Below are 19,052 nucleotides of genomic sequence, written 5' to 3' on the forward strand. Positions count from 1 at the left end.
TCTTGACCCTATGATACTATATCTCATGGTAAAAGCCTTAGATTCACAAGAATCAAGGAGGTTCACTTTGAGTTTAACAAAAACATCACCATGCAAGGTCAAAACATAGGTTTTTCACTCTAAACTTTTGAAATATATATAAGAATAACATATAGGGAGTAAAATTACTTGGATATAAGATGATTGTTTGAGTGAGAGTTGAAGAAAGAAGGGGATGGGGCTAGGTTTTGGTGGTTGCCGAGAGGGGAGGGGAAAAACCGAGAGGTGAGGGAGGAGGGAGGGAGAAGAGAGTGAAGTGGTGGGGTGAAGTGAGGTGATGATCACTTCTTGGACTTGTTTTTATGCATTGATTTGACTATAATGTGAGTGGGTTTGAGATTTTACAAGAATAACCCTCCAATATAGTTAGGTAGATTTGCATGCAAGGGTAAAGGGGTAAATTGGTTAGCAAAATGTGAGTTAGTGGGGTTGAGAATATCTTCTTTGCCCTTTGATTAAATAGAAGAGAGTTTGCATGCAAGGTTATTCATGTAATTTGATAAATATGACAACTAAAATTTATAATGATTTATTTTTATAAAATAAAATACAAGTTCAAAAATTATAAAATTTATACCATAAATTAACTTGTATTTTTAGAGACTTTATAAAATCATTTTCAAAATTTGTGAACAAAATGCCTTTTAAAAGAAGATTTTTCCAAAGCTTAGAATATTCCTTATAAATCGAAAATAAAGAAATTAAATAAACTCTTGCTTTGAAAAATCATATACTACCCAAAGCAAATTTATAATGCAGAAATTTTCACTCACACAAATGTACAATCATTGAATATATTTTCATTTGACTTAATATTATACCAAATTCACAAGTAATATTACATAAAATGCCGGTCGTAACATCCTCTCCCCCTTAAGGGATTCTGTCCCCAGAATCTAAGAGAACAGATGAGGATACCGGGAACGCATATCAGACTCTAACTCCCAAGTCGACTCTTCGACCTTAGGGTTCCTCCAAAGTACTTTTACTAACTTTACTGACTTATTTCTAAGACTCTTTACTTGCCAGTCGAGTATTTTAACCGGTTGCTCCACAAATGACAGGTCTGCCTGAATTTCTACGGGTTCATATTCTATCACATGGCTAGTGTCAGGATTATATTTCTTAAGTAACGACACATGGAACACATTATGCACATACCGATACTGAGGTGGTAAGGCCAACTCGTAGGCCACCTTTCCTACTTGACTCAAAATCTCAAAAGGACCTATGTATCTAGGTGCTAACTTTCCTTTCTTGCCATATCTCATCAACCTTTTCCTAGGTGACACCTTTAGCAACACAGCTTCGCCAATTTGGAATTGAACATCCTTATGCGCTGGATCCGCATACTTCCTCTGTCTATCTTGAGCAGCAAGCAACCTTTTCTGAATTAACTTGACTGAGTCATACAACTGTTGTACCAATTCTGAGCCGAGAAATCTTCCCTCTCCTACTTCATCCCAACTTGTTGGTGATCTACATTTTCGCCCGTACAAAGCTTCATATGGTGGCATGCCGATACTGGAATGATAGTTGTTGTTATATGAGAATTCAATCAATGGCAGGTGGTCGTCCCAACTTCCTGCAAAATCGATTGCACAACTGCGCAACATGTCTTCGATTGTTTGAATCGTCCTTTCGCTCTGACCATCAGTCTGCGGGTGATATGCCGTGCTTATATTCAACTTCGTGCCAAGACATTCCTGGAATTGCTTCCAGAATCTCGAGTTAAATCGGGGATCTCTGTCTAAAACTATTGATACGGGTACTCCATGCCTTAATACGATTTCGTGCACATACAGATGAACCAACTTGTCCAGTGACGACTTCTCATTTATTGGAAGGAAATGCGCCGACTTCGTAAGACGATCAATTATAACCCATATTGCGTCATGTCCGGATTTTGTTCGCGGTAGTCCTACTATAAAGTCCATAGCGATATTTTCCCATTTCCATTCTGGAATCTTCAGGGGCTGAATTAATCCGCTTGGTCGTTGATGTTCTGCCTTTACTTTCTGACAAGTATAGCACTTCGCAACCCATTCTGCCACGTCTCGCTTCATATTTGGCCACCAAAAGTTCTTCTTTAAGTCTTGATACATCTTGGTGCTTCCCGGGTGGATTGAAAATTTCGAATGGTGGGCTTCACGGAGGATCTTATTCTTTAATTCAGGTACATGAGGAATCCATATTCTGGATGAAAACCTTAGTATTCCTTGCTCATCCCTTTTAGTATTAATCTCTTCTCCAGATAACTGATTTTTCTCTTTTTCCATTACTTCCTCTTGACACTTCTTTATCTTTTCCATTAGTGTTGGCTGAAAGGTCATTGCACGACAAACTTCTTTGACTTTCCCATAAGCACAAAGTTCCAATTCCAATTTTCCGATTTCTTCAGATAACTCTTTTGATGTTATCATCATATTCAATCTCTCCTTCCGACTCAGCGCATCGGCCACTACGTTCGCCTTTCTAGGATGGTAATTTATCGAACAGTCATAGTCCTTGATCAATTCCAGCCATCTCCTCTGCCTCATATTGAGCTCTTTCTGAGTAAAAATGTACTTTAAACTCTTGTGATCCGTGTAGATTTCACACTTCTCTCTATAGAGATAGTGTCTCCAAATCTTGAGTGCGAACACTATGGCGGCTAGTTCCAAGTCATGCGTCGGATACTTTAACTCGTGCGGCTTCAACTGTCTTGACGCATAGGCTATTACCTTACTGTGTTGCATCAACACACAACCCAAACCCTTATGTGAAGCGTCGCTGAATATTACAAAATTCCCTTGATCATCTGGAAGTACCAACACCGGAGCTGTTACCAACTTCTGTTTTAACTCTTGAAAGCTATTTTCACATTCTGCACTCCATTCAAACTTTTGATTCTTTCTGGTTAACTTGGTCAATGGCGTGGCGATCTTCGAGAAATCCTTGATGAATCTTCTATAGTATCCGGCCAATCCTAGAAAACATCGCACTTCCGTAGGAGTCTTTGGCCTCTCCCAACTCATAACTGCCTCAATCTTCGCCGGATCCACTTTAACTCCCTCAATTCCAATAACATGCCCCAAAAATTGAACTTCCTTTAACCAAAACTCACATTTGGTAAACTTGGCATACAACTTCTCTTGTCGGAGTATCTCCAATGCTATCCAGAGGTGCTGCTTATGTTCTTCTTCCGACTTAGAATAAATAAGGATGTCATCAATAAATACCACGACAAATTTATCCAAATACTTCTTAAATACTCGATTCATCAGATCCATAAATGCGGCCGGAGCGTTGGTCAATCCAAACGGCATTACTAGGAATTCATAATGCCCATATCTGGTCCTAAATGCGGTCTTGGGAATATCTTCTTCCTTGATCTTTAATTGATGGTATCCCGATCTCAAATCAATCTTCGAAAAGCATTTTGCTCCCTTTAACTGATCAAAAAGGTCATCTATCCATGGTAGCGGGTAGCGGTTCTTGATCGTTACTTTATTCAACTCCCGGTAATCTATGCATAGACGCATACTCCCATCTTTCTTCTTCACAAAGAGAACAGGTGCTCCCCATGGCGACGTACTTGGTCGTATCACTCCCTTATCCAATAATTCTTGTAGCTGGCTCGCCAACTCTTTCATTTCTGCTGGTGCCATCCTATACGGAGCCTTTGAAACTGGTTCCGTGCCTGGAGCAAGGTTGATCTCGAACTCAATTTGTCGATCTGGTGGTAAGCCTGGTAGTTCATCGGGAAACACATCGGGGAACTCATTAACTACAAGAATATCTTCCATGCTGGGGCTGCCTCTCTCTGAATCCACTACATATGCTAGGAACGACTCACAACCTTTTCTAAGTAACTTCTTAGCCTGAATAATTGCAAGAAATAGTTGCTCTTGCCTCTGCCCCTTAAATACTACCTTCTCTCCACTCTTCGTCTTTAAATACACTCTCTTGGTCTTACAATTTATCTGAGCGCTATTCTCTCCTAACCAATCCATTCCTAAAATTATATCAAACTCTCCCAGCTTGAAGAGAGTCAAGTCGACTGAGAACTTATATCCCGAAATATCAATCTCACACTTTGGACAAAATTGATTCACATGAATCTTCTCTTGGTTTGCAATTACCACATTTACTACCTCACTCATAACCGTTTTATCACATTGGAGCTTATCAACAAAAGATTCTGATATGAAAGATCTTGTTGCTCCCGAATCAATCAATACTTTAGCTTTGACATTATTGAGTAAAAGTGTACCTGCTATCACCTCAGAATTCTGAACAGCATCTTTCATCTTTAGATCAAATGTCCTTGTTGTTGCTTGCGGGGTTGGTGCGGGTGGTGGAGGTAATGCCAATACCTCAGCTGGCACGCTTGCACTGGTACTTGCCACGTTCATCAGAGCTCTGACTGGTCCTGTTGCCTTACACTCCCTAGCCATGTGTCCAGTCTTCCCACACTTGTAACACGTAACTCCTGGCTTCGGCATCTTGCACTCGTTTGCCAAATGTCCCTTCTGATTGAACCTATAACAGGTCATACTCAGCTTATTGCATACTCCGGGGTGCCTTCTTCCACAGTGCTTGCATTCTGGCCTCTGGAACCGGTTTTCTCCAACTTGCCCTTGGCTTGCCTGATTGTTCCCTTTTGATTCTTGCCTTTTGCCCATATTTCCCTTCCTTTGAAAATTTCCGCCCTTCTGGAAACCAATCCTCTTTACATTCCGATCTTGCGAACTTCCAGCTTCAGACTTTTCTCCATAAAATGAAACCTTCCTCTTCTTGTTATCCCTCTCTTTCCTTGACTGCATCCCATTATTCTCAATCAGAGCAGCTTTCTGTACTACTCCCGCATAAGTTTCAAGCTCAAACATAGCCACCCTATCTCTGATCCAAGGCTCCAATCCTTGCTGAAATTTCTTTGCTTTTTCCTCCTCAGTGCTGGTATACTTTGTCACAAACCTTGACAACTCAGTGAATTTCTTCTCATACTCCAATACAGTCATGTTCCCTTGCTTCAACTCAAGAAATTTTAGCTCCATCTGATTCTGCATGTACTTAGGGTAATACTTGTCCAGAAATAACTTTTTAAATCTCTCCCAAGAAACCTGCTGAGTGACTTCCATAGCCTTTACTGATTCCCACCAATAGATGACTTCTCCCTTCAAGAAGTAAGTGGCATACGACGTCTTCTGATCGTCTCCTAACTGTACCAACTCAAAATCCCTTTCCATCTCCTTGATCCATGTGTTTGCTATCACTGGATCAGTGGTATCATGAAATACAGGTGGATTCACATTCTGAAAAGCTTTGAAAGTGATAATTTGTCTAGGTGGTACTGGTGGTTCAGGTGGGTGGTGTGGCTCACGGTTATCTTGGTTTTCAATTCATTGTTGAAGAGTTAGTTGTTGTTGAGCTATAGCATTGGTTTGCTGTTGCAAGGTTTCCAGTAGTCGAAGAATATTTGGGTCTGTGGTGAAGGTGGTTGTTGGGTTCTTCTTTTTGGGAGGCATGATCCTGAAATAAGAGTTGTGTCATAACAGATATGAATGATAAAATGATTCGAGGGTATCGCATGGCATTCTCATTTACATATGGGGTCAAGTTTCCAAATTAAGCAGATATGATGATAAAAACATAAAATAACAGTTGAGAGCAAATGGAACAATAGCACATAATTATTGAAATTTTAAAGGTCACAGTACATAGGATTGGGATATAGTCTGATTCTAGGAATAACAGGCTTATTTAAAGGAAAGACGGAAACAACTGGGGATTCCATAGAGTCTGATAGTACAACAACATGAAAGGTAAATGGAAAGAACTAAGGCTCCACTCCATCTGAACGGGGCTTGGTAGTCTTTTCCTTTCGAAGCGTCTTCACAATGCTCTGGAGCTCATCCGCCACCATCTGAATGACATACTGGCTGGTACGGTCCCGGTGCGCTGGCATCTCCTCAAGCTTAGTGTTGACGTACTGAACCAAGGTCTCAAGTCTCGCAGTCATCTGCTCCTTGGGCTTTCCTTCGTAGTTTCGGCTGTCCGGATACACGTTCTTCAGTCGGTCTATCAGTCGGTCGTACTTGCCCTGAAGCATGTCGAACTCGCGCCTCAACTCAGCATACACGGAGAAAGCAATAGTGTCGTCCGACCCAGAGGATGACGAGGAATGCGCCCTTTGCTGACAACCAATAAGAGGAGTATTAATAATAATTTACTTAACCTACTCTCTCGCATAATATCTATAACCTACACACAAATCCTATAACCTATTTGGGCTGTCCAGGGACTCTAAACCGTAGCTCTGATACCAAAACCTGTCACACCCCCAACTTAAATAGCGAAATAAATATAGTTATTACATCATTTTAATGAAGGATACACAACCAATCCAAGATCTTACAGTTTAGGGTTTGGAACAGCCCATCACTACCAGCTATTACATCTGATTACAAATACCGAATCCTCACAGCTATTATTACTTATTCTACCTGAGCTCGAACATAAGCATCAGCATCACAGGTCTTACGAGCAGTCTGCTTAAATCTAACCATAGCTGCTAGCTGTAATATCAGGGTAAAGCAAGAAGTGAGCCAAAAGCTCAACAAGTGCTAACAGTACAATGCAAAATGTAAATCGAGATATACCTTTAGGAATGACAATGGAAAGACATAATCAATGATAACGAGAGATAAAACTTATGTGAGTTGGCATCATTTTGCTTGCATCAAAACAAATTTTAAAATCATTCTTAATCAAAATCATTTTATGACGCTACGGATTACAGCCGGTGATCAGCCGCGAAGTAATCCCGAACCTCGCTGGGTTCTAAAACATTATTGGGAATCCCTAGGCAACTTTTAAGCCTAATATAAGTGTGGAAAGGACTCGCGTCTCAGTCCAGATCCACCATTCAAGAAAACATTTATCCCCCTTTGGGACTGAAAATCCACATTTTATTAATTTCAAAAGCTGATGCCGAATTGTAACAAAATCTCTTTTAACAGTAAATATTTTTATTAAGGAATTATAGATCAACTCGAAACACGGGAAACAAGGTACTGAATATCAGAGCCATGATTCACAAAACTATTCTATATTCAAGTAATTGAATGGTTTTCATATATCAAAGATTGGACAAGAGGATTTAGTGAGGCTAATGGATAATATGAAGGGTAATGCCAATTTGGGCTCAAAGTAATGGTTTCTCATCAAGGTTCAAGTGCTGGATCATTAAGAATGTAAGCTTCATGAATATTAAGGGTGTTAAGGTATGAAGAATGATTTTTAGCTCAGGGTATATCAAAATTTTCAAGCTTTAGGATAAGAAAGAGGGTATCAATTAATGAGGAATCAAGCTGGGAAGTATCTGACTATCAGAATTCAAAGTAAGGTTCTATAGGGGTTCAAGTATCAGGATGAGATATCAATGCATAGGAAACATCAACATGTTAATCAAGAGGATCAATCAAGAAATATATCAACTCTTCATTTTTATCATGGCATTAAACTATCATGAAAGACTTTTGAACTACTTGCAATACGTACTCGAGGGTTCATGGCATCTCTATGTAACTCAAAGATAAGCAAAAGATACGCTTGATTTAAATATATCAAAATGACTCAGGATAATTGCATCGATATGTATATGAACTGTTTACAGTAAATACGAAGGTCAAGTTGAATCACTTGCCTTGAGATAGACTGGTCTGGTCTGACTGGTAGGAGCAACAACTGGAGCTTCACTCGACTTTTATGGCAAGTTTTCCCTCGTCTCGAGATCCTACATAAATAATAATAATCCTCATTATAATATATTCTTACCATCTTAACCTATTTACAACCCGAAATTAAACATGGATGGCACTTAGGCCTATACACACTTAATTCATATCCACCATTATATTTTCAAATGTACACACGTAGCCACATAATCACATATCGTATATTAATACCAAATAACATCATATACACCATAATGCCACACTAGGCTTGGATGATCTCGACTCACCACTTAAGTCACTTGGTCGCTAACTAAACAAAGTCTTCAAATTTGGGCTTCCTAACTCAATGTGCCTTTCCTAAATTATCCAAAACCTATTGACCCTCACTTGTGCCTTTTTCTCTACTGACCTTATACTATCTTACAACTATGGTGGTCGACCTAATACTCACTTCTAAGTGTTCTAAAGCTATGTGATAAGTGAAAGTGCTCACTGGTGCAAATTTCAGAATTGTAACTAAGGTTTCTTGAGTGCATTAGACACTCTTAAACTACAAGTTTTTCTTCAAAATTTTTACAAAAGACTCTCCTGACCTAAGGGCATCTCACAAGCTTGATGTGGCTCAAAGGCCTGGCTTGGGCCTTCTTGGGCCTAAGCTAAAAGTCCAAGGTTCCCCTGTTTTTCTGGGCAGAAAATGCCCTGACTTGAATTAACTTGTGACACATGGTTCTAGCTCATATCCTATGAACTATGGTTGGAAAAACTTCTCTGAGATACCCTCTAACTAAGGCCCAATTGGGCCTAATGAGGGCCTACCCATGACATGGCCAAATCTCCCTATTTCTAAGTTGCAACAAAACTGTCCCCTGCTGGACAGATTTTGTTATTCTACTTGTGCACCTAACCAAATGACATGCAAACCTCCAACCAACTCCTAAAACCTATTATATACTCCCCATACTAACTTCTGGTAGCTTGGGCCTCAAAGTGCACATCAATGACATGGTCAAAACTCACTCTAAACCTCAGGGTACTAAACTGATTTTTCTGCAGAAACTATAACTCTCATTTTCCAAGGCTTTGACTTGACAAACCTATCTAACAACAACTCAAAACTTAAACAAAGACTTATACATGGTATTCTACTGAACTAACTCCCTTTTTCTCAAAATAACCTTGGTGAGATCATCCTTACCTAAGGTGCAACTATGGAAAAACAAAAGAGACTACTCTTTACAAATCACAAACCTTTATGCTCTTGAAGCAACAAGATATATATATATTTTTTTATAATAGATAACCACGAATTATTACCATGCAATAAGAAGTATAAATCAATATTAATACATTATTCCTACTGAAATTAAGGCTCACTAACAACATGAATCTAAATGATCAAAACTTCCAAAAAAATCAAAAGTGATTTACATGCATGCATGCTTTCGGATCTTTCAAGCCAAAGCAACATGATTTCCAAATAAATTTTTATCATAATTCAACATGCAAGCCTAACATGGATTACAACTAAATGATCAACTAGCATGCAAAAGGGTTTTATCAAGCTTTTACTATAAAATTCACGTTATTATCACAAAATACACAAAAATGTAACAAGGCAACAAAACACCATCCATTCGGCTCCTATCAAGTCATGGCCGAATGGATTAGGGTAAGAACAACATTTCATAAGTGTAACACTCTTATGTCTAGCCATTCTTGACCCTATGATACTATATCTCATGGTGAAAGCCTTAGATTCACAAGAATCAAGGAGGTTCACTTTGAGTTTAACAAAAACATCACCATGCAAGGTCAAAACATAGGTTTTTCACTCTAAACTTTTGAAATATATATAAGAATAACATATAGGGAGTAAAATTACTTGGATATAAGATGATTGTTTGAGTGAGAGTTGAAGAAAGAAGGGGATGGGGCTCGGTTTTGGTGGTTGTCGAGAGGGGAGGGGAAAAACCGAGAGGTGAGGGAGGAGGGAGGGAGAAGAGAGTGAAGTGGTGGGGTGAAGTGAGGTGATGATCACTTCTTGGACTTGTTTTTATGCATTGATTTGACTATAATGTGAGTGGGTTTGAGATTTTACAAGAATAACCCTCCAATATAGTTAGGTAGATTTGCATGCAAGGGTAAAGGGGTAAATTGGTTAGCAAAATGTGAGTTAGTGGGGTTGAGAATGTCTTCTTTGCCCTTTGATTAAATAGAAGAGAGTTTGCATGCAAGGTTATTCATGTAATTTGATAAATATGACAACTAAAATTTATAATGATTTATTTTTATAAAATAAAATACAAGTTCAAAAATTATAAAATTTATACCATAAATTAACTTGTATTTTTAGAGACTTTTAAAATCATTTTCAAAATTTGTGAACAAAATGCCTTTTAAAAGAAGATTTTTCCAAAGCTTAGAATATTCCTTATAAATCGAAAATAAAGAAATTAAATAAACTCTTGCTTTGAAAAATCATATACTACCCAAAGCAAATTTATAATGCAGAAATTTTCACTCACACAAACGTACAATCATTGAATATATTTTCATTTGACTTAATATTATACCAAATTCACAAGTAATATTACATAAAATGCCGGTCGTAACAAGTAAAGAGTGTTAGGAATAAGTCGGTAAAGTTAGTAAAAGTGCTTTGGAGGAACCCTAAGGTCGAAGAATCGACTTGGGAGTTAGAGTCTGATATGCGTTCCCGACATCCTCATCTTTTCTCTTAGATTCTGGGGACAGAATCCCTTAAGGGGGAGAGGATGTTACGACCGACATTTTAAGTAATATTATTTGTGGATTTGGTATAATATTAAAATCAAATAAAAATATATTCAATGATTGTACGCTAGTGTGAGTGAAAATTTCTGCATTATAAATTTGCTTTGTGTAGTATATGATTTTTCAAAGCAAGAGTTTATTTAATTTCTTTATTTATGATTTATAAGGAATATTCTAAGCTTTGGAAAATTTTTCTTTTAAAAGGTATTTTGTTCACAAATTTTGAAAATGATTTTATAAAGTCTCTAAAAATCCAAGTTATTTTATGGTATAAATTTTATAATTTTTGAACTTGTATTTTATTTTATAAAAATAAATCATTATAAATTTTAGTTGTCATATTTATCAAATTACATAAGAGACCATGCATGCAAATCACCCTTCTATTCTCTCAAAGGGCAAATAAGACTTTTCCAACCCCACTAACTCATTTGATTATTACCAAATTACTACATTAGCCTTACATGCAAAATGGCCTAACTTTAGCTAAAGGACATTTTTGTAAGTTCTCACTTCCACTCATTATTTGTCAACCAAAAAGCATAAAACAAAAAAATCAAAGTGGGAGAAATCATTCCACTCATTTCACACTCCAACACACCACAAATTTTCTCTCTTTTCCCCTCCCACCTTGCTCTCGGCCGAAGGCCAAATCCCCCACCCCTTCCATTTTTCAATTCATTCTTCATCTTCCCAAGTGTAAATCTTTTACCTACATTCATCTTATATCCTTTCCAAGTGTTTTGAGACTTGGAAGTTGAAGTTTCGTGGATGCATGTGTAGTTCTTATGTGATCTCCAAAGAGAAACTCTTGATTCTTGTGAATTCAAGAGCTCTCTATGAGATATAATATGCATATGTGCTAACTAAGTATTTTATGGAGATATCATGCTTTAAAATCCTTTGCTTGCTACTGAATTTGCATTATATATTTACGTTTAGCCATGCATACTAGTTTTAAGACATTAAAATGATGATCAACCATGTTTTGCATGCTATTCTTTTCGAAATCATGTTGTTATGTTTAAAAATCTATAAATGCGAAATGGATGTGCTTAAAATAGATTGTTTCCATGATAAATTTCTTATTAATACTTAAAAGAAGTTATATTTCATGATTATTAAGGGTGAGTATTAGGTGCAAGTCGATTTTGCAAGCATTTAAAACTTTATGCCTAGCCGAAATCTTGTTACGTGCTTTCCATGAGTTGCATGTTATATATTTAGTTGCATGTTGTTGTTTTTAGGCATGGATGATCTCACCCAAGGTTATTTTGAGAATAAGGGAGTTAGTTAAGTAGATCATCATGTATAAGTCTTGGTTTAAGTATTAAGTTGTTTTTAGTTGAGTTTGTCAAGTCAAAACCTTGGAAAATGAGAGTTATAGTTTCTGCAGAAAATCAATTTAGTACCCTGAGGTTTAGAGTGAGTTTTGACCATGTCATTGATGTGCACTTTGAGGCCCAAGCCACCGGAAGTTAGTATTTGGAGTATACAAAAGGTTTTAGGAGTTGGTTGGAGATTTGCATGTCATTTGGTTAGGTGCACAAGTAGAATCACAAAATCTGTCCAGCAGGGGACAGTTTTGTTGCAACTTAGAAATAGGGAGATTTGACCATGTCATGGGTAGGCCCTCATTAGGCCCAATTGGGCCTTAGTTAGAGGGAGTGTCAGAGAAGTTTTTCCAACCATAGTTCATAGGATATGAGTTAGAACCATGTGTCACAAGTTAATTCAAGTCAGGGCATTTTCTGCCCAGAAAAGCAAGGGAACCTTGGACTTTTAGCTTAGGCCCAAGAAGGCCCAAGCCAGGCCCTTGAGCTACATCAAGCTTGTGAGATGACTTTAGGTCAGCAGAGTCTTGTGTAAAAGTTTTGAAGGAAAAATTGTAGTTTAAGAGAGCCTAATGCACTCAAGAAACTATAGTTGTCATTCTGAAATTTGCACCAGTGAGCACTATCACTTATCACGTAGTTTTAGAACACTTAGAAGTGAGTATTAGGTCAACCACCATAGTTGTAAGATAGTATAAGGTCAGTAGAGCAAAAGGCACAAGTGAGGGTCAATAGGTTTTGGATAATTTAGGAAAGGCACATCGAGTTAGGGAGCCAAAATTTGAAGACTTTGTGTAGTTTAGCGACCAAGTGACTTAAGTGGTGAGTCGAGATCATCCAAGCCTAGTGTTGCATTATGGTATATATGGTGTTATTTGATATTAATATACGATATGTGATTATGTGGCTACGTGTGTACATTTGAAATATAAAGGTGGATATAAATTAGGTGCGTATAGGCCTAAGTGCCATCCATGTTTAATTTCGGGTTGTAAATAGGTTAAGATGGTAAGAATATATTATAATGAGGATTATTATTATTTATGTAGGATCTCGAGACGAGGGAAAACTTGCCATAAAAGTCGAGTGAAGCTCCAGTTGCTCCTACCAGTCAGACCAGACCAGCCTATCTCAAGGCAAGTGATTCAACTTGACCTTCATATTTACTGCTAATAATTCTTACATTGCTACAACTATCCTTGTCATTTGATATATTAAATCAAGCGTATCTTCCGTTTATCTTTGAATCATATAGAAATGCCATGAACCCTCGAGTACGTATTGCAAGTAGTTCAAAAGTTTTATCATGACAATATATTAAAGTAATTCGAATGCCATGATAAAATAAAGAGTTGTTATAGCACTCGGTTGATCCTCTTGATTACCATGCTAATGATTCCTAAGTAATGATATCTCATCCTGATACTTGAATCCCTATAGAACCTTACCTTGATACCTAAAAGCTAAATATTTATCAAAGTTGTCCCTAATTGATTGATACCCCTCTTTCTTATCCTAAAGCTTGTCAATTCTAATATATCATGAGCTAAAAATCATTTCTTCATACCTTAACACACTTAGTATTCATGAAGCTTACATTCTTGATGATCCAGCACTTGAACCTTGATGAGAAACCATTGCTTTAATCCCAATTTGGCACTTCCTTTCATGATATCCAATAGCCTCACTAAATTCCCTTGTCCAAACTTTGATACATGAAAACCATTCAGTTACCCTAATAGAGTTTAGTTTTGTGAATTATGACTCTGAGATTTAGTACCATATTTCCCGTGTTTCGAGTTGATCTATAATCCCTTGATAAAAATGTTTACTGTTAAAAGAGACTTTGTTATAATTCGGCATCAGTTTTTTTTTGAAATAAATAAAATGTGGGTTTTCAGTCCCAAAGGGGGATAAATGTTTTCTTTGAATAGTGGATCTGGACTGAGACGCGAGTCCTTTCCACACTTATATTAGGCTTAAAAGTTGCCTAGGGATTCCCGTTAATGTTTTAGAACCCAGCGAGGATCGGGATTACTTCGCGGCTGATCACCGGCTGTAATCCGTAGCGTCATAAAATGATTTTGATTAAGACATGATTTTAAAATTGTTTTGATGCAAGGAAAATGATGCCATCTCACATAGTTTTATCTCTCGTTATCATTAGTTATGTCTTTCCATTGTCATTCTTAAAAGTATATCTCAATTTATGTTTTGTGTCGTACTGTTAGCACTTGTTGAGCATTTGGCTCACTCCTTGCTTTACCCTGATATTACAGCTAACAGCTATGGTTAGATTCAAGCAGACTGCCCGTAAGACCTGTGATGCTGATGCTTATGTTCGAGCTCAGGCATAATAAGTAATAATAGCTGTGTGAGGACTCGGTATTTGTAATCAGATGAAATAGTTGGTAGTGTTGGGCTGTTCCAAACCCTAAACTGTAAGATCTTGGATTTTGTTGTGTATTCTTCATTAAAATGATGTAATAGCTATATTTATTTTGCTGTTTAAGTTGGGGGTGTGACAAGAAAAGTAGCACATTGCTAGTTGCATCCTCCCAAAAGGATGTAATTATTAAAAATAGCTCATCTCCAAGAGCACAGAACAAAAGGGGTTGGGACACTACAAGCCAAACTCAAACCTACATTAGAAAGAAGAAATCAAAAACTTTTGGGGAGTCACAGGGTGCACAAAGTCCCAACTGAAGTCTAAGACTCAGTTACTGCACCATCTCAAATTCAGATTGATGAGTCTCCAACAAATGTGGAGTCACAGCCAAAACCTCTCATTATCGAAACACCACATACACAAAACTCTCCAACTATATCACTGGATGTGGATATGATACACACATCAATTCCTGATTTTTCATCTCTTTCATTCACGAAGGAGCCAAAATCTAGAGCACCTGAGCATCATCTTATTGATGATTTGTTAGCTCAGTTGCCCATTCTTTCTCAAACTATTGAAGAATCAGTGCACCTAAATTTAAAATCAATCTCCACAGATTCGACAATAGTTTCAACTCCTGTCTCCATTATTTATACTTCTTCGATGTATATTCCTCATCCGTTGATAAGTGATTGTCCTTCGACGTATAAGCCTAACAGAAGTCATCCATTGATATTCATAGCTACTACTTCGATGGATATCACTCATCCGTTGATAGTCTCTTGAAATCTCTAAAAGTGTCACAAGTGCAGACGATTTGGTAGTTGTTCAATCACTCTTATGATTGAGGGAAGGGAGTGATATGAGTGAGAGTCTGAGTTACTCCCAGGAAACATGAGAGGAACAGAGTGAACATATGCATGCTATTTCTTCCAGCATGGCAAAAGAAAGTGATAAGAGTCCACCTTAGATGGTGAAGGTGAGGGTGTGAGGGTGGTGAGCGAAGGGGAGCCCTTGATGCAAAAACAGAGAGAAAATGAAAAAACTAGGTACAAAAGAATGGGAAGATCCCACTTCTAGTGAGTTAATGGATTTCAATGATGCAGATAAAGAGAAACTATTTCAGCAAGAATATCAAGTTGTTCTAGATTCTGTCTCTTTTGATGTTGAGACATTTACTCATCCTGTTCCAGTATATCGGCTTATAGTTGAACAGGGCAATGAGGATGCTGAGAAGACTCTAAACTTGATGCACACTACAACATCTATGCTAAGGGTAAAGGATGCAATCAACTCTCTTCCACCTATAGCATGTGATGATTTTGATTATCCTTCTGGTGCTTCTGGTGATTCAGTTAGGGATGACTCTCTTGGAGACGATGCTGAAGAGGTAGGGAGGAATATAGGGGCAGTTGCAGACACTCCAGCCTGGATGTTCACAATAGACTGTGTCACAGCCCGAAAATAAAACTAACAGGTAATAACTGATAAATATATATTCATTACAAATGGCTGATTACAACAAAATCCAAGATCGCAAGGGTTCAGTGTTTGAACAGTCCAACACTACAACTATTACAAATTTTACATAACTACTGGTCCTCACACAGACACCAACTATACTACCTGAGCTATCACATAAGCCTAGCATCTCTATCGATAGACTTACGAGCAGTCTTCTTGAATCTAACCATAATTGCTAGCTGTAAGAACAAAGATAAATAACAAGAAGTGAGCCAAACACTCGACAAGATATATCATAAGACAGAAATTAACAGCATAACAATTCGTAATTCAAAATTGGGGTGGAGGGCATCATTATTTAAGTCAAAACATTCTTAACCAAATCATTGCTCAAAATCATTTTATGACGCTGCAAATTACAGCCGGTGATCAGCCAATAAGTAATCCCGAACCTCGATGGGTTCTAACAAATTTTAGTTGGGATCCTTAGGCAACTTTTAAGCCTAATATAATAAATGTGAAAGGGATTTGCATCTTAGTCCAATCCATCAATCTCAAGAAAACATTCTTTTGTTTGAAAAGCAATTATCTTTTATAAAACTGATGCCGGGGATAAACTACAAGGATTCTAAACTATAGATTTTAAATTGTCAGTCAAAGATTGGAGTTATGGAACTCTTATCAGAAATGAATTATGTTCTCGCTAGTAGGGTCATCAATGATGAATATCAATGGTTTATCAACCAAGGAAGAAAGTATTAAATACTAATCATAACAATAATCAACAAGATAGAGATCTCAAATTTTGAGGGTAATACATGGCATATATCTAGTTACAAAGTTTGGGTATGATAATAGAAAGTAGTGAAGAAGTATGAAGTTGGATTATTGATATCTCAGGGTATCATGGGTATAAGGATATAATATCAAATCAATAGGGGTTTTATGATCATGGAAATTGAAATATTGGAGCTTACAAAGGTATTTTGGTAAGGTACAAGCAATCGAAGTATAGCAATTGTAGGTACTAAGTCAAGTTGTGGCAAGACGTAGATAAGCGAATGATTTTTGTTAGTGCATAAATGAACTTGGAACAATTGCGATAATCACAGTCATGGCATAACATTTGTAACAACTCAATTTAAGATGAAGATACTTGCATAAAAATAGATTTAACAAGGGAGAAACACTTGCCTTAAAGAAGGTTTTATTTAGAACTCGACTTGGCTTAGTTGCAACCGGGAGCACTACTCGACCTTGACGGAAAGCTTCATATCTTCACTTGATCCTACACAATAATAGTAAATCTCATTATAAAAGACTCTTATAAGAACAATCGACCCTAATGCTAATGCACAATTCGGCACCAAGTAGCATTTATTGTCCTATTTCGTATAAAACCTCAAATAAACATATATTACTATATATAATAGGGAATGAGATGAATCATGATTATAATTAATATCGCATTAATTATACATGGTTTGGGCTACAAGGCCCATTGAGAAGATGTATGACATTCAGACTAAAAAAGATCAACACATTGATCAAGCCTGATGGACCAGATCAGGCCTGATGGATCAAAAAAGGCCCAAAACCCTGAATATTAATTAATTTCATAATTAATTAAATAAGGGAGAAAACAGCTGTCAATATGAGTCCTAATAGGGACATGAATCCTTATAGATCAGCTTTCAAGGGATCTAATTGAACAAGGAATCAACTTCCTACTTCCTAGGACTCCAAAGTCCATTTTAACTCTGAGACTTGCCTACCACGTCTCCTAAATCTAGTCCAATTCAAGGGCTCTCAACATCTATATAAGGGACTCACCCCACCAATCAGAACTACATTTTTTGGCTTGATTCTCTAATTCATTGAGATACGTAGGTATCTCCTAAAGGCAGAGTTAAGTCATGAAACACGAGAGCAGCCATTAAAGGCCTTGAGCTCTTGAACCCTAGAAATAAATACAATAATTACTATACTATAGTTTTTTATCCATAACATTTGGTGCCGTCTGTGGGAAAGCATAAAAACAACCATGGAGAGAACACGGAGTGGAAACAGCGCCCCTGAAGGAACACCGACTGGAACTCGAACGATTTCATCAATAGTGGAGATACCCCCTCACTCGTCCTACGTCGGAACTCCGATAAGGGTAACTGAGCCTCAGCCACAAGGGACGAATCCCCCGGATCATCAAGGGACAAATCCCCTGTCTCATCATGGGACGAATCCCCCGGCTTCTCAAGGGACGGATCCCCAACTACAACAGGTACGGGAACCTGTGAACCCTCAACCCGTAAGGTACGAATATTCGACTATTGTTACTACTAACCCCCCTACGGGATGCCCTTATATCCCGAGGTTGGAGGAAGTGGACATGCAGGACGGAGCGAAGCACGGGCCAAACACCCCCGCCCCCACATACGCGGTTTGGCTCCTATTCCGGAAGACCAAAAATTTTCTGGGCCATATACTGAAAGGGAATCTGAATCTTCGCATGATAATGTGGCTCCTAGGAGAAGGCGTGCTGGTAAAGGACCAATGGTCGATGCAAGTCGACGCCCCAGAACATCACAAGGAGCCAATACCTAGGGAGTACAAGAGAGGATTAAGGCTCATGAAGCTGAGATCCAAAGGTTGAAGCATGATCTGGAGGCGCAACAAAGGCCCCCACTGCCTCCAAGGAGGAGAAACCCTCCTCCAGTCATAGACCTGGATGGTCCAATACTAAGAAGGGCTGTTATACCGAGGGCTGATCCAAATGATCTTCTGCCCCTAGGAGATCCTGATGATCCCACTCCACCATTCACTAAAGAGATAATGAATGCCCACATCTCAAGAAAGTTCAAGATGCCCACCATCAAAGCTTATGATGGCACTAGAGATCCCGCTAATCATGTGAGGACATTCTCTAATGCCCTGTTATTGCAGAATGTGAATGACACCATTAAAAGTCGGGCCTTTCCTCAAACCCTGTCAGGGATGGAACAAAGATGGTATAGCCGCTTGCCCCCGAATTCGATTGGGTCCTTCAGAGATCTAAGTCAAGCTTTTATCAAACAATTCATCAGTGGGAGATGTTAGGGCAAAAACACGCGCTAATATTCATGCAAGTATACACGTTCGCAAGTAGTATAAGATATAAATCAAATTAATTCCCACAGAGACTGGTTTAGGTTAAGTTCAATTTATGCACCTATGCAACAATGTATGGTTATCGCTCAATGCTAAGACAAATAATAAATTGGGTTTTTATTAAACTAATATATTATACTAAATAACATTAACTAAGAGAATTGA

This window comes from Apium graveolens, chromosome 8 (genome assembly GCF_009905375.1).
Source record: "Apium graveolens cultivar Ventura chromosome 8, ASM990537v1, whole genome shotgun sequence".
NCBI lineage: Eukaryota > Viridiplantae > Streptophyta > Magnoliopsida > Apiales > Apiaceae > Apium > Apium graveolens.